The sequence below is a fragment of the Scyliorhinus canicula genome, chromosome 4 (genome assembly GCF_902713615.1).
Source record: "Scyliorhinus canicula chromosome 4, sScyCan1.1, whole genome shotgun sequence".
Classification (NCBI taxonomy): domain Eukaryota; kingdom Metazoa; phylum Chordata; class Chondrichthyes; order Carcharhiniformes; family Scyliorhinidae; genus Scyliorhinus; species Scyliorhinus canicula.
Window position 1 is genome coordinate 138,670,530 of NC_052149.1, and position 14,261 is coordinate 138,684,790.

The window sequence follows — 14,261 nt, forward strand, 5'->3', positions numbered from 1 at the left end:
TTCCCTTCCAACTGTATGCCACTGTGCCGCCACCTCGCTGGGCCTGTCCTGCAGGTGTGATAAATACATAAACACCAGAAAAAAAAGCAAGCTTGATCCATGGTCTAAGTGATGTAGCCCCTATTGCTGTCCTGCAGGCAGCCTGACATTCTAAGGAGACTTTGCAGCCAGAGTAACTTTGTCTAAATGAGCTTAAATTAATATAAATCACGTCAAAAGGAGTTAAGAAACGTTACAGGATCCCACCTGGACTCTTACAGGCCTATTTGTAGTATTCCCAACCTGTTACACGGTGTTAGCAAAGCAGGGGGAGGGTGCCAGTCACTGCTCCATCCAATGGCACCTGCTACATCATGCATGTGCGAATGTTTATACACGAGTTGATATGATAATCGCTTATTGTCACGAGTAGGCTTCAATTAAGTTACTGTGAAAAGCCCCGAGTCGCCACATTCCGGCGCCTGTCCGGGGAGGCTGGTACGGGAAGTTAAGGACATAGTATTCAGCTGTGTACACCTATACATAAATAGTGCAATAATTTATGCTTGCAGAGAAGCCCACCTGGGGGTTGCACAGCTTACCCCAACAAAATTGTTTAAAATTGTACAATAATCCAAATTAGACAATTGAACTAAGGAGAGGTGGGCAGGTTGAGGTAAAGAGGAATCTCTGAAGTTGGATGAGAAAAGTGAGGTCTGTACAGTGGACTAATGATCTGGGTTCATTAAATTGTAAGAGGGTATAATAATTGTATTAGGACTTTAGAAACTAAGGCCACATCAGGAAAAAAAATAATAAAACGTTAAAACTTTAAAAAGCGCTATGTAAATGTAGAAAACATCTGTAACAAGGTGGATGATTTAGTGGCACAAATTGAGATAAATGGGGATGATTTAGCAGTTATAGAGATGCGGTTACAGGGTACCCAAGGTTGAAAACTGAATATTCAATCGGATTTGAATTTTAGAAAAGAGAAGACAAATAAGAACAAGGAGCAGGAGTAGGGCCATCTGGCCCCTCGAGCCTGCTCCGCCATTCAATGAGATCATGGCTGATCTTTTGTGGACTCAGCTCCACTTTACGGCCCGAACACCATAACCCTTAATCCCTTTATTTGAAGCCTCAACTGCTTCACTGGGCAAGGAATTCCATAGATTCATAACCCTTTGGGTGAAGAAGTTCCTCCTGAGCTCAGTCCGAAATCTACTTCCCCTTATTTTGAGACTATGCCCCCTAATGGCAAGATAAAGAAAGTCATGAGAAAAGATCTCAATGTAATCAATGGGAATTGTTTGCAGGCCCCTTAAATCAGTGTTACACCAGGAAAGAGGATTTTTTAAAAATGACTAATAAATATAGGGATTCAGATGTCCCTCTACTATCACAGGAAGTTAACACTGGTACAGCAAACAATTACTGAGACAAACAGTATGTTGGCCTTTATTGGAAGGGGTTGCAGGTGAAGAGGAAGTATTGCTGCACTGATGTAGGGCCTTGGTGAAATCATACCTGGAATAATATTTGAAGTTTTGGTCTCCTTGCCCAATAAATGATTACTTGCCGTGGAAAGAGTGCAAGGAAGGTTCACTAGATTGATAATTGGGATGAGAGAGCTGCTATGGGTGGAGATGGAGTAGAATGGGCCGATTTTCTATGAATTTTAGAAAATTAAATGGTTTAATGGATTAGAATTCTGAGAGCTCGATGGGGTCTATTCAGAGAGAATGTTTTTCCCTGGCTCGAGAGTTGGTAACAAAGGGAATCGGCCCAGGATAAGGAGGTCAGCCACTTGGGACTGGGAGGAGGAGAAACTTCTTCACTCAGAAGGTTGCAAATCCAGCAATCTCTACTCAAAGGCTGCAGCTGCTCAATTGATGAGCATGTTCAAGATTGAAATTAGGGCAGCACAGTGGACAGTACTGCTGCCTCACGACGCCGAGGTCCCAGGTTCGATCCCGGCTCTGGGTCACTGTCCGTGTGGAGTTTGCACGTTCTCCCAGTTTTGCGTGGGTTTTGCCCACACAACCCAGGTTCGATTCCATGCTGGGTCACTACCTGTGTGGAGTCTGTACGCTGTCCTCGTGTCTGCGTGGGTTTCCTCCGGGTGCTCGGTTTCCTCCCACAGTCCAAAGATGTGCAGATTCGGTGGATTGCCCATGATAAATTGCCCTTAGTGACCAAAAGGTTAGATGGGGTTATTGGGTTACGGTGGAAGCGAGGACTTAGGGTCAGTGCAGACTCGATGGGCCTTTTGGCCTCCTTCTGCACTGTATGTTCTTAACCCAAAGATGTGCAAGGTAGGTGGATTGGCCACACTAAATTGTCCCTTAATTGGAAAAAATGAATTGGGTACTCTAAATTTTAAGAAAAAGATTACAGCGATGAGAGTACAGGAAGGGGAAACAGCAGTTCTTACAAATATTGCTTGAAGGAATAACTGGACTGCAGTCAAGTGGGATGGTGCAGAATCAGGGGATCAATATATCATAATTAAAGGTGTGAGATTGTTTTGTTGGAAGCATACAGGATGATGTACATTTGTATGGTATTGTGCTGTAATACGAAGATGCCCGCACAACCCATTAATATCATCCAAACCAGAATTTATGTATTAACACTCCAAGGTTAACCCAAGGCTTCAGAATACTAAACATTGAACCACAAAGGCCAGAACTTCCATTTCTCGAGTGTGCTAAGCCAGTCTCAGCCGGGATATTACAAATCTGTACTCGGGACACCCTGCAAATGCAGATGCAAAGATTAACTTCAATCTCCACAAGAGGAAAAAGGGAGGGAGTGCCTTTGTCTCTGTGACAGGCTGGTGAATCCCAAAGAATATGCTTTACTGTGTTTTTAGCACGATTGCCAACTCTCAACCAATCCAAGTTATCACCACTTCACAACTCAAATTGCACCACATGGAGGATCAGACACATGGATGTTCATATTCTGAATTCAGCGGATTTAAGCTGTAGGTATCAATTCAAATTCACAGTTAGTACACTGTTGTCGTTCGAAGTTCTGTGATGCGAATACCTATGTATGATTGCTGTTTAAGTAAAAAAGATTAGTCTACATGGAGCCTGCTGCTGACAAAATGTGGCACCAAGAATTGAATTCCACCTGTGTATAATATAAACCAGAAGCTTAAGTGTGTTTTGAAAAACCGTGTTTATATGGCACCGTTCACATTAACAAGCCATGTTAAAATGCACAATGGCCAAAGTGTTCTTGGAGTGCAGTCAGCACAAGTAAACACAGCCAAGAAATAATGACCAATTGAACATGGGACTTGGAGCTTTATTTTTTTCTGGGACAATTAGATGAAGGACACATTTTGCCCAAGATACTGGAAGAACTTGTCACTTTTTATTGGAGAATCATGGGTTATTTAACGCCCATGGAGACAAACCCTGATTTATTAACTAATTGTAAGTGTGAAGCATTTTATCAATGAACTATCAGCCTGGATTGTGTGCTCAAATCCTCGAGTTCAAGCCCATGGGTTTCTGATCTAGGGAAAGCAGGTTACCATCTGAGAAAACCAACATTACAAGGACCAGCAGTCAGCTATTTTCAATATCTAAGTTTTTTAAAAATGGATCCCGGACAAACCTGCGCAACAGAGGTCAAGTGCATCATTTGTTGTAGTACCGAGTTTCAAATCTGCACGGTGCTAAAACTGGCCCCAGGATAGGACAGGAAGGGGGGATATGTAACAAAGGTGGCTGAAGCAGAATCAATGGTAACTTTCAAATGAGAACTGAGTTATACTCAAAATAGAAAGAAATTCAAGGCTATGAAGAAAGAGGCAAGTGGAGTAATTGGATAACTGTTTGAACCGGGTAGTGACACTTTCTGTATTCTAATCAGTCAGGATCCATCCACAAAAGAAAGTTGTTGATTTGTTCTTCTTTCCTAATAACTATCTGGTTCTGTAATGTACATGTGTCTGGACAATGTGTGGAAATGGGCATCCAGGTGTGTATGCGTTATGCAAGAGGGCTGATGAACTGAGTAAGAGACAGAGGAGTGCGTTTGTCTAGATGAACAAGATGTCAACCGTTAAAACAAACTATCAACTGCCAGTCTCATCCATCTCGACTCTCAGAGCAGGATCCCACTATCTGACTCAAACCAAACAGAGGAAACTAGAAAGGTCCAGCACATCCACAACCAATGAAAGGATGCAAGCCCTTTAAAAAGGTAACTATCCCATCTTCAATGACTGTACACAGTCAAAGAAAAGCAGATATGCAACCACCGGTCCACAGCACAGTGAACGGACAGCATGTTAAAGACACGTCAGAAAAAACACTTCACTCTTCAAAGAGGATTGAAAGACAGCATGAAGTGGGCAGCAGTTCCACAATTGGACAATATGTAAGAAGGGGCCTGGTGGCACAAAATTAATTCCTTCAAGTCTATGATTAAAACAGGTTTCTGCAGAATAATTAAGCGAGCAATAATAATAATCTTTATTGTCACAAGTAGTCTTACACTAACACTGCAATGAAGTTACTGTGAACAACCCCTAGTCTCCACACTCCGGCACCTGTTCTGGTACACGGAGGGAGAATTCAGAACATCCAATTCATCTAACAGCACTTGTGGGAGGAAACCGGAGCACCCGGAGGAAACCCACGCAGACACAGGGAGAACGTGCAGACTCTGCACAGACAGTGACCAAAGCTGGGGATCGAAACTGGGACCCTGGCACTGTGAAGCAACAGTGCTAACCACTGTGCTACCATAGTTGGTCCACTGAAGGCTGTGACCAGACTGCACATTAAAACAAATTAATTTCTTATGCCAAAAGAAGTATTTCAAGCACAAGCTTTATGAAATGATAAAAACTTAAGAAGCATAAAGGCGCAGAAACCATATTCAGAAGCGCTCAAGTGGAGGGAGAATGGCAAATGGGCAATGTTGAATGGATATCTCAGCCGAGTAATGGAGTGCACTTGGATTGAAGCTGTTGTGTCTGGATATTTGAAATATTGAGTGAATTACTTCACCAGAAGGTGAAGAGGCTGGCCCATCCTGCTCAGTTCATGGTTCCATACCTCAATTTGAGAATAGCCTCCAGGAAAAGTTATCCATAAATATATTGGACAACGTTGGTTTTGGCAAAAGGAAATTTTTTTCCTCAACTAAAGTTGGTGAAGCAGAAACAACCATTCGCCAACTGGTTACAATGTCACCCCACTCAGAACATCGTTGAATGCTCTGTTTCACTCTCTTCTTAAAATTCCTATAGCCACAACAAACTTTGTTTAGCCCACCTGTGTTGCCATAATATCACACGCTTGAGAACCACAGGTCACCTGAACATGTAGGCACCTCCCCAACTACCATTCCATTTAAGTCATGGAAATGTTTCCTCCAGGAAGTAGGATTTATATCAGAACCGTATAATTATATTGGAAAGTGTCTGACACGAGAAATACCAAGTGGGGAAAACCGCTGAAAGGATAACTATACCAACAAATTGCATTCCCATTCACTCAGCGAATCAAAGGATCAAGACAGATCCAACTTATAATGCAACAAGTAAAGTCACCATAGTCCTAGATGACGACAGGCTGCTTTCCCCTTGGATTCAACATTGTATTAGTGAAGAGCACTAACACAGGGAAAGGAAACAAGACAATCAGCACGTTTCTTAGAAACAAATGAGCATAAAGAACTACAGGGCTGATCATCAGGTACCCATTCAGCAACTCAATTATGGAGCAACATAGACAAAACAAAGATGCAAGCCAGGGTGATCCTGGGGGTGAGAACCAAACGGTCAAAGGACTGCTCTTATCAAGTGACTCGCACTCTTCCCAGAAGAATCAGCGACTCATGGGACGAAATTGCCTTTGGAGAAACAGGAAGTAATCAAGATGAATCAGCACGGTGGTCATTGGGGGGGGGGGGGGGGGGGGGGGGGGGGGGGAGAAGAGAGCTGCTTTTGTTTTTTTGTCAATTATTTTTTTCTACATTTGGAGTACCCAATTATTATTTTTTTCCAATTAAGGAGCAATTTAGCATGGCCAATCCATCTACCCTACACATCTTTGAGTTGTGGGGGTCAAACCCCACGCAGACACGGGGAGATTGTTCAAACTCCACACAGACAGTGACCTAGGGCCGGGATTCGGACCCAGGTCCTCAGCGCCGTAGGCAACAATGCTAACCACTGTGCCACCGTGCTGTCCTAGAACTGTGTATGTTGATGGTGACTATGGGAGAGTCCTGATTCCTTTTTGATTTGATGTTTGTGTTGACATGTGGGTTGTTGTTTGGGGGTTGGTGGGAGGATGGGTTAACTGTTGATAAGGGGATTGACATTGTATTCGATATCGTTGAATGTTTGTTGGCGGGTGTAAATTTTGAAGAAAATGTGAAAAAGGAGGAAAACTAATACAAGCATCTGCATTTCTTTTTTTTTTTAATTTAAAGTACCCAATTCATTTTTTCCAATTAAGAGGTAACTTAGCATGGCCAATCCACCTGCCCTGCACATCTTTGGATTGTGGGGGTGAGACCCACGCAAACACAGGAGAATGTGCAAAACTCCAGACAGTGACCCAGGACGGGCATCAAACCACTGCACCACCATGCCACATATCTGACCAACTTGATTGAATTTTTCAAAGGTGACCCGACGTGTAGATGAGGGCAATGCATTTGACGTATTCTACTTCAGACTTCAGCAAGGCTTTTTACAAGGATCCACCAAGGGAATTTGGTAAATTGGAACCAGGATTGGCTGAGTGGTAGGAAGCAGAGAGTGATGGTCATGGGGCTTTTCCTGACTGGAAGCTTGTGTCCAGTGGGGTCCCTCAGGGATCAGTGTTGGAGCCCTTGCTGTTTGTGGTTTACATAAATGATTTGTACACGAATGTAGGAGGGTTGATCAGCAAGTTCGAACAAGATAGAAAAATTGGTGGGGTGGTAAATATTGAGGATAGCTTAAATTACGAGGACATTGACAGGCTGGTCAGATGGGCTGATCAGTGGTAAATGGCATTCAATCCGGATAAGTGTGAAGTGCTGCACTTGGGCAGGACAAACAAGGCAAGGGAATGCATGATAAATGGCAGGTCTCTGGGAAGCACAGGGATCATGGTGCCACTGTACCCCAGTCCCTTAAAGGAGCAGGGCAAAGGCATATGGGTATACTTGCCTTTATTAGCTGAGGCATAATGTTTTAAGAGCAGGGACGTTATACTGAAATTGTATAAAACATTGGCTGGGGCACAACTAGAGTATTGTGTGGAGTTCTGGAATCCACATTATAGGAGGATGTGATAGCACTGGAAAGGGTGCAGAGGAGATTTCCCAGGATATTGCCTGGTCTGGAGAGTTTTAGTTGTGAAGAGAGATTGGATAGACTGGTGCTGTTTTCCTTGGAGCAGAGGAAACTTAGAAGGGACATGATGGAGATGTATAAAATTATGTGGCTCATAGACAGAGCAGACAGGGAGAGATATTTCCCCTTATTCCCCACACCAATGATATGGGGGCATCGATTTACAAGTAAGGGGCAGGAAGTTTAGAGGGGCTGTAAGGAACAATGTTTTCACCCAGAGGGTGCTGAGAGTCTGGAACTCTGCCTCAAAGGGTGGTGGAGACAAAAACCCTCATACCATTTCAGAAGTATTTAGATGTGCACTCACAATGCCTAAGTATACAAGGCTATGGAGCCGTGGTGGAAAATGTAATTAAAATACTGAGGTGGTTGTTTCTGACCAGCACAGGCGCGATGGGCTGAAGGGTCTTTTCTGTGTTGTAGACCTCCAAGAATGCCAGAAGCCTCGGAATGTGGATAAGCTTATCCCATACACATTTCTGTCAACGAAAGCATTCAATGTTGTTCACCCTCACCCACAGATCAGGGGCAAGCACAGGTAAATCTACAGTAGACGCAGCTGCAGGCATGCAGTCAGTCCATTATTCTATGAATTTTTGAAACAACGGTCTGACACACAGGATTAGTCAATATTTCTTGCTCCCAGCTCAACTAGATTCTTGGCAGTACTGAGAACAATTCAAAGATCTTGCTGGGGTAAGCGTCACTCTTCACACAGGTCACATGACTGTTAACTCAGCCTGGCCAACAGGAAGAATCTAACCCAATGAGATCAGCCACAGCTTCAATTACTAATTTCAGCGAGCCTCAGCTGAAGCTGCGAAATCCACAGCTTCACATCTGTGAATGAAATACAATGATGCAGCAGCAAGTAAAGGAACATTTCAGGATAAGATCATCCTACAATAAGATTACACAATACAGAGCAACATCTGTACTGTCTCACATGGTGCCCCATTCTTGCTGTGCGACTGACAGACAAACACACTTCCTGCCCACAGAGAGAAAGAACTAACATTTAGATCGAGCTCTCTATGATGCCCAAAGCTCATCACAACAAATTAAACACTTCAAAATTATAGTTAGCATTACAAGAAAATGCAGCAGGCAATTTGCACACACCAAGCTCCCACAAACAGCAATGGCCAAATCATTTTTTTTTAAATCACGTTGATCGATGAATAAGGCTGCCACCTTCAAGTGAGATGGAATGACAGGCAGGAGGAGAGTGTACAAGAGGTCACCACCTTCCACTCCTGAGGAGTTGAATTGGCTGCAATGTTCCCACATCTAAATGGATCTACTGTCACTCACTACTTAGGCCTACACAAGAACGGTTGCAGAGTTTATAAAATCTTGAAATATAGGAGTTGGCCATTTGGCCCCTCATGGTTGATGTGAGTGCAGCTTTAACTCCACATTCATGCTTGCCCCATAACCCTCGACTCCTGTATCGATGAAAAATTTGTTCAACTCAGCCGTGAACATATTCAAAGACCCAGCCTCCACTGCCCTCTGTGGAAGAGAATTTCAAAGACAAAGAAAGAAATTATAATCTCTGCCTTCAATGAGAAATCTACTATGTCCAGTTCTAAGTTCCCTCCTGGGGGAACATCCTCTTCGTATCTACCCTGTCAAGCCCTCAGAAAATCATATGTCTCAATATTACCTCCCATCATTCATCTAAACTTGAATGAGTATAGGCCCAACCTTTCCTCATCAAACAAGCCCTTCACCCCAGCAATCAACCTAGCAAACCTTCTCGGAATTGCTTTCAACACAAGTATATCTCTCCTTAAGGAAGGATATCAAAACTGCACACAACACTCTGGTGTGATCTCACCAACCAAAGCCACGGACAGTTGGAACAAGACTTCCTGACTCTCATACTCCACCCCTCTTATAATAAAGGCCAGCATCCATTTGCCTTCCTAATTACGGTTTAGCTTAGTTGGCTGGACAGCTGGATTGCGATGCAGAGCGAAGCCAACAGCGCGGGTTCAATTCCCGGACTGAGGTTATTCATGAAGGCCTACCTTCTTAACCTTGCCCCTCACCTGAGCTGCGATGATCATCAGTTTAAATCAACACCAGTCAAATCTCTCCCTCAAAGGGGAAAGTATGGTAATCTGAGACAATGGAGATTTTACTTTTTACCTGCATTGGACTGTTGAAATTCATGTCTGACACCTAGATCCCTCTGCATGTCAATTCTACAGTTTCTCTCTATTTAAATACTCTGCTTTTCTATTATTTCATATCACTATTTTTTCCAACCCATTTCATTTGCTGAACTTCCTAACAAGGATAATAAACTTGCTCTTACTGATCAGAGTTCTTTTTTCTGTGTTCTCTGGCAGATACAAGTCTACTGGCTAAGAGAGTGGAAAGAGTTAACTAGAAGGGGAAGAAGCTTTTGTGGATTACAAACATCAACATTAACCAGTTGGGTTGAACTGCCTGTTTCTGTACATAATGCAAGGTCACCTTCTTCCAAGGTTGAGAAGCTTAAATTTTCAAAAAAGAAATCAGCCCTCAAAATTCAGATCGCTCATTAAAGAAATCAATTTCTGCTCACTTCTCTGAAAATCATCTCCCGCGTACTACTGACCAGAAGTACTCAAGTTCTAGTTTAACCAGATCACCACAGTTTAAACATTACTTCCCCCAGCTTGTACTGTGATGTTTTGGCTACATGCTACCAGCTACAGCATTCCATTTGCTTTGTTGACTGTCACTCCACAGTGATTGGATACAGTGAAGGTCAACTCCCCATAACAGTTAGGTCTATTAACAAACCTGGAAGAACAGCTGAGAGAAACTTTACAGCAGAAATTACAGAAACGCACAAGGGGCAAACTATGTTATTGCTTTGCCCAGCATATTTCTCATCAAGAAAGAAATACCAGTGTGTAGGATATGACGCTATCTACAGTAATGGTAGGAGCTCATGGGACTCATCACTCCATACAAAGAACCAGTGCCCCCAAGCACAGAAGTTAAACTTCCTTAACAGCATTGCAAGAATACAAAGACCAAAGGCTTCCCAATTCAAACCTCAGGTCGACGCCCACTTATCCAATACATGCTAGCTAGCAAGATAAACCTGGCAGGATTCTTGACCTTCTGTGAAGTGTGAGCATGCGGATGTCAGTCAAGAAGAGTTGAATGGCGGTGATACCTTTCATGGTTGAATCACTAGCTAAGGACAGAACATGTTGTTAAAGTATTAATTTTTAATGGGAATAACGTCTTTTTGTGCATTCCCATTGAAAACTAAAAGTTTGCTCTTGTCTAGTACATTAGGTATTTGCAATGACAACTATTAGGAACTAGACCAAAATTCATTTTATCCTATACCCCAATGTTGTTCAGTTGACCTTTTCAAGGAAAACCACAACAATCTGATCTGAAGAACAGCTTACATCGAACGCAATTAACCTTGTTTTCTGTGACTTATTGCTCCACAGATGATTATTTCCATCATACATCTAAATGAGATAATTGTCACTGGACTTTAGTTGTAGGCCTCACCTTCAAAAGTATTATAGAATCCCTACAGTGCAGAAAGAGACCATCTGGCGCATCGAGTCTTCGAAAAGGCCACTCTACCCAAGGCCAATTTCTGCAACCCTACCCTAAAGGGCAATTTGGTATGCCCAATCCACCTAACCTGCATATCTTTGGACTGTGGACAGAAACTGGCGCACCCAGAGAAACACAGACATGGGGAGAATGTAAAAACTTCAGTCACCAGGGATCGTAATCGAACCCAGTTCCTTGGCACAGAGGCAGCATTAGAGAGTGCATAAGGTTAGGGAATCCAGTGAAAAGTGGTAGTAGAACTAGTAGAAAAATTACCCTTTTCGGACAGCACGGGGCTCAGTGGTTAGCACTGCTGCCTCACGGTACCAAGGGCCCAGGTTCCTGGCCCTGGGTCACTGTCCGTGTGGAGTTGGCATTTTTTTTTAGAACATACAGTGCAGAAGGAGCCCATTTGGCTCATCGCGTCTGCACCGACCCATTTAAGCCCTCACTTCCACCCTATCCACGTAACTCAATAATCCCTCCTAACCTTTTTGGTCAGTAAGGGCAATTTATCATGGCCAATCCACCTAACCTGCACGTCTTTGGACTGTGGGATTAAACCGGAGCACCCAGAGGAAACCCACACAGACACGGGGAGAACGTGCAGACTCCAAACAGACAGTGACCCAGCGGGGAATCGAACCTGGGACCCTGGCGCGGTGAAGCCACAGTGCTATCCACTTGTGCTACCATTCTCCCCATGCCTGCGTGGGTCTCACCTGCACAACCCAAAGATGTGTAGGGTAGGTGGATTGGCAATGCTAAATTGCCCCTTAATTGGAAAAAAATAATTGGGTACTCTAAATTTAAAAAAAAATTACCTTTTTCACGGGCACAATATCAGCAGCAGCATTATGGCCTCCATCGAAGAAGGTCCAATTGGAAAACTTACCTCAGCTAACATCTAATTTTAGACTGATGCTTCTATGCAATACTGAGGGGAAACTATGCCATTCCTCGGTTTTAAAATACTCACCCTTGCATTCAAATCCCTCACACTATCCTATCTATTCTAGCCCTAAAACCCTGCCCTCTCACTTTACTCTTCCCCTCTCACTGTACCCGTCCAACTCTGTCCTCTTATGCAACCCTGATTTTGCACCACTCACGATTGGTATGCTGGGCCTCAAACTCTACTTCTCACGAATCCTTTAAGCCCCTTAAACCTAGTTCTTCACAGAAGCCGTTGGTTAGTTGTCCTAATATCATTATAAGACTTGAACTTCGCAGTTTGTAGTATTTTGTGGCGTGCAAATTGGCGGCAGCATTTTTTTAGACCTGGGACTACAATTCGCAAAGTACTTAATTGGCTTTGAAGTGCTTTGGGGTGTCACAAAAGGAGGTGCTGTGAACAAAGAAAAGTAAAGCACAAGAACAGGCTCTTTCGCCCTCCAAGACTATTCCGATCATGATGTCCTAATTATAAAAAAAACGTTCTGCCCTTACTCGGTCCATACCCCTCTATTTCCTCTCTATTCATGTATCCATCCAGATGCCTCTTAAATGTTGCTAATGTGCCTGCTTCCACCACATCCTCTGGCAGCACGTTCCAGGCACCCACCATGCTCTGCGTGAACAACTAATCCCGCACATCTCCCATAAATGGTCCCTCTCTCATGTTGAACCCATGCCCCCTTGTAATTGACGCTTCCACCCTTAGAAAAAGCCTGACTATCCACCCTGCCTATGCCTCTCATAATTTTGTAGACCTCTGTCAGGTCTCCCCTCAGCCTCCACCTTTCCAGTGAAAACAATCCTAGTTTATTCAATCGCTCCTCATAGCCAATAGCCTTGAGACCAGGCAACACCCTGGTGAACCTTCTTTACACGCTCCAAAGCTTCCACTTCCTTCTGATAACGTGATCAGAATTGCACGGAATACACCAAATGCAGCCTAACCATGGTTTTATACAGCTGCAACGTGATTTCCCAACTCTTGTACTCAATGCCCCGGCTGATGAATGCAAGCATGCCATATGCCTTCTTCATCAACGGTCACCTGTTGCCACTTTTAGATAATTGTGGACCTGCACGCCCAGATCCCTCTGTATGTTAATGTTCCTAAGGATTTTGACATTTACAGTATAATTCCTACCTAGATTTGATCTTCCAAAATGCACCACCTCGCATTTGTCCGGATTAAACACCATCTGCTATCTTTGTGCCCAAGTTTCCAATCTATCTATATGAATGAAAATTCTTCTTCCGAAAGCTCTCAAATCGAATTGCAACATTTATTTTTTACACCAGGCTTAGTTAATACCCAGAGTGTGTTATACTAGTGGTCACGGGTCTGTCTGCTGTGCACGACAAGCTTCACTTAGTGTGCAATTTGTTTTTATGGTGTATTAAAACTGGTAACGCAGATGCAGGACACCTGACGCCTTGGGAATAAAGGAGTGCAATGGTATTGGTCCCACGGCACATATAGTTCGATCTGCATCAATGTCTAACTTATCCCCAAAAAAGTGTTGAATTTAAGCCTGTACTGGTTGCAATTTATTACTTACTGAAGGGCCAAACCAATTCCTTCCACAAGGTTACTGAGCCCGTAAAAGCACTATCATCCCTCCTTCTTTAGCTCATCCATTATCACTCTTCTCATGGAGCAAATGAAATTAACACAAATAAGCCACAGACGTTTACAGGGAATCTTATCTGTCCGTTCCTATCTTCATCCAATAATGTAGTCCCTCCACCATTGCTGCAAATTAATTGGCATTTGCACCACAGCCTAGAGATCTGACCAGACGTCTGCATCTGTATGCCTCACTAATTTGATTGTTGGATAAAGTACAAGAGAAAATATAATAAACAACATAAGCTCTTCCAACATAGCAGGAGTGATCACCAGACTGCATTTCCCCATGTTGGTTCGTTCCATTGCTTTAATTAACCAAAATTGAACAGTTATTGCAGACAGATTAACAGAGGAACTATATTACCCAGAAACAAACACTGTAAATTCCATCAGCATTCAGTCAAGTCCGCACTATGGGCATTTCATTGCAAAAATTGCAATATAGAACCTGTAATACCATCCCTCAACATGCAATAACCACCTTTGTGGCCAACACAGACAGTTAGTTGCTGGGGCTTATGATAACGAACCATGACCAGTGTTTCTAACCATCCCCTTTGTGAAAAACCAAGATTGGGCCTGTCACCATGTCCTGTCCACAATTAATTGAAGCTAGCCTGCCACCTTCTCAATACAGTTACAGACTATTCAAGCTGCAACGCAGGAACATTTCACAGATTCCCTGCACCCTTGCCAAAGATCCATAATGAACATCTTATGATTTATATC

General features: G+C 43.3%; 1 protein-coding gene across 4 annotated transcripts in view; it reads right to left on the reverse strand.

Annotated features, from left to right (window-relative positions):
* The window catches only part of LOC119965037 (eukaryotic peptide chain release factor subunit 1), a 153,247-nt gene that overhangs the window by 94,502 nt on the left and 44,484 nt on the right, over positions 1–14,261 (reverse strand). The window lies entirely within an intron of this gene.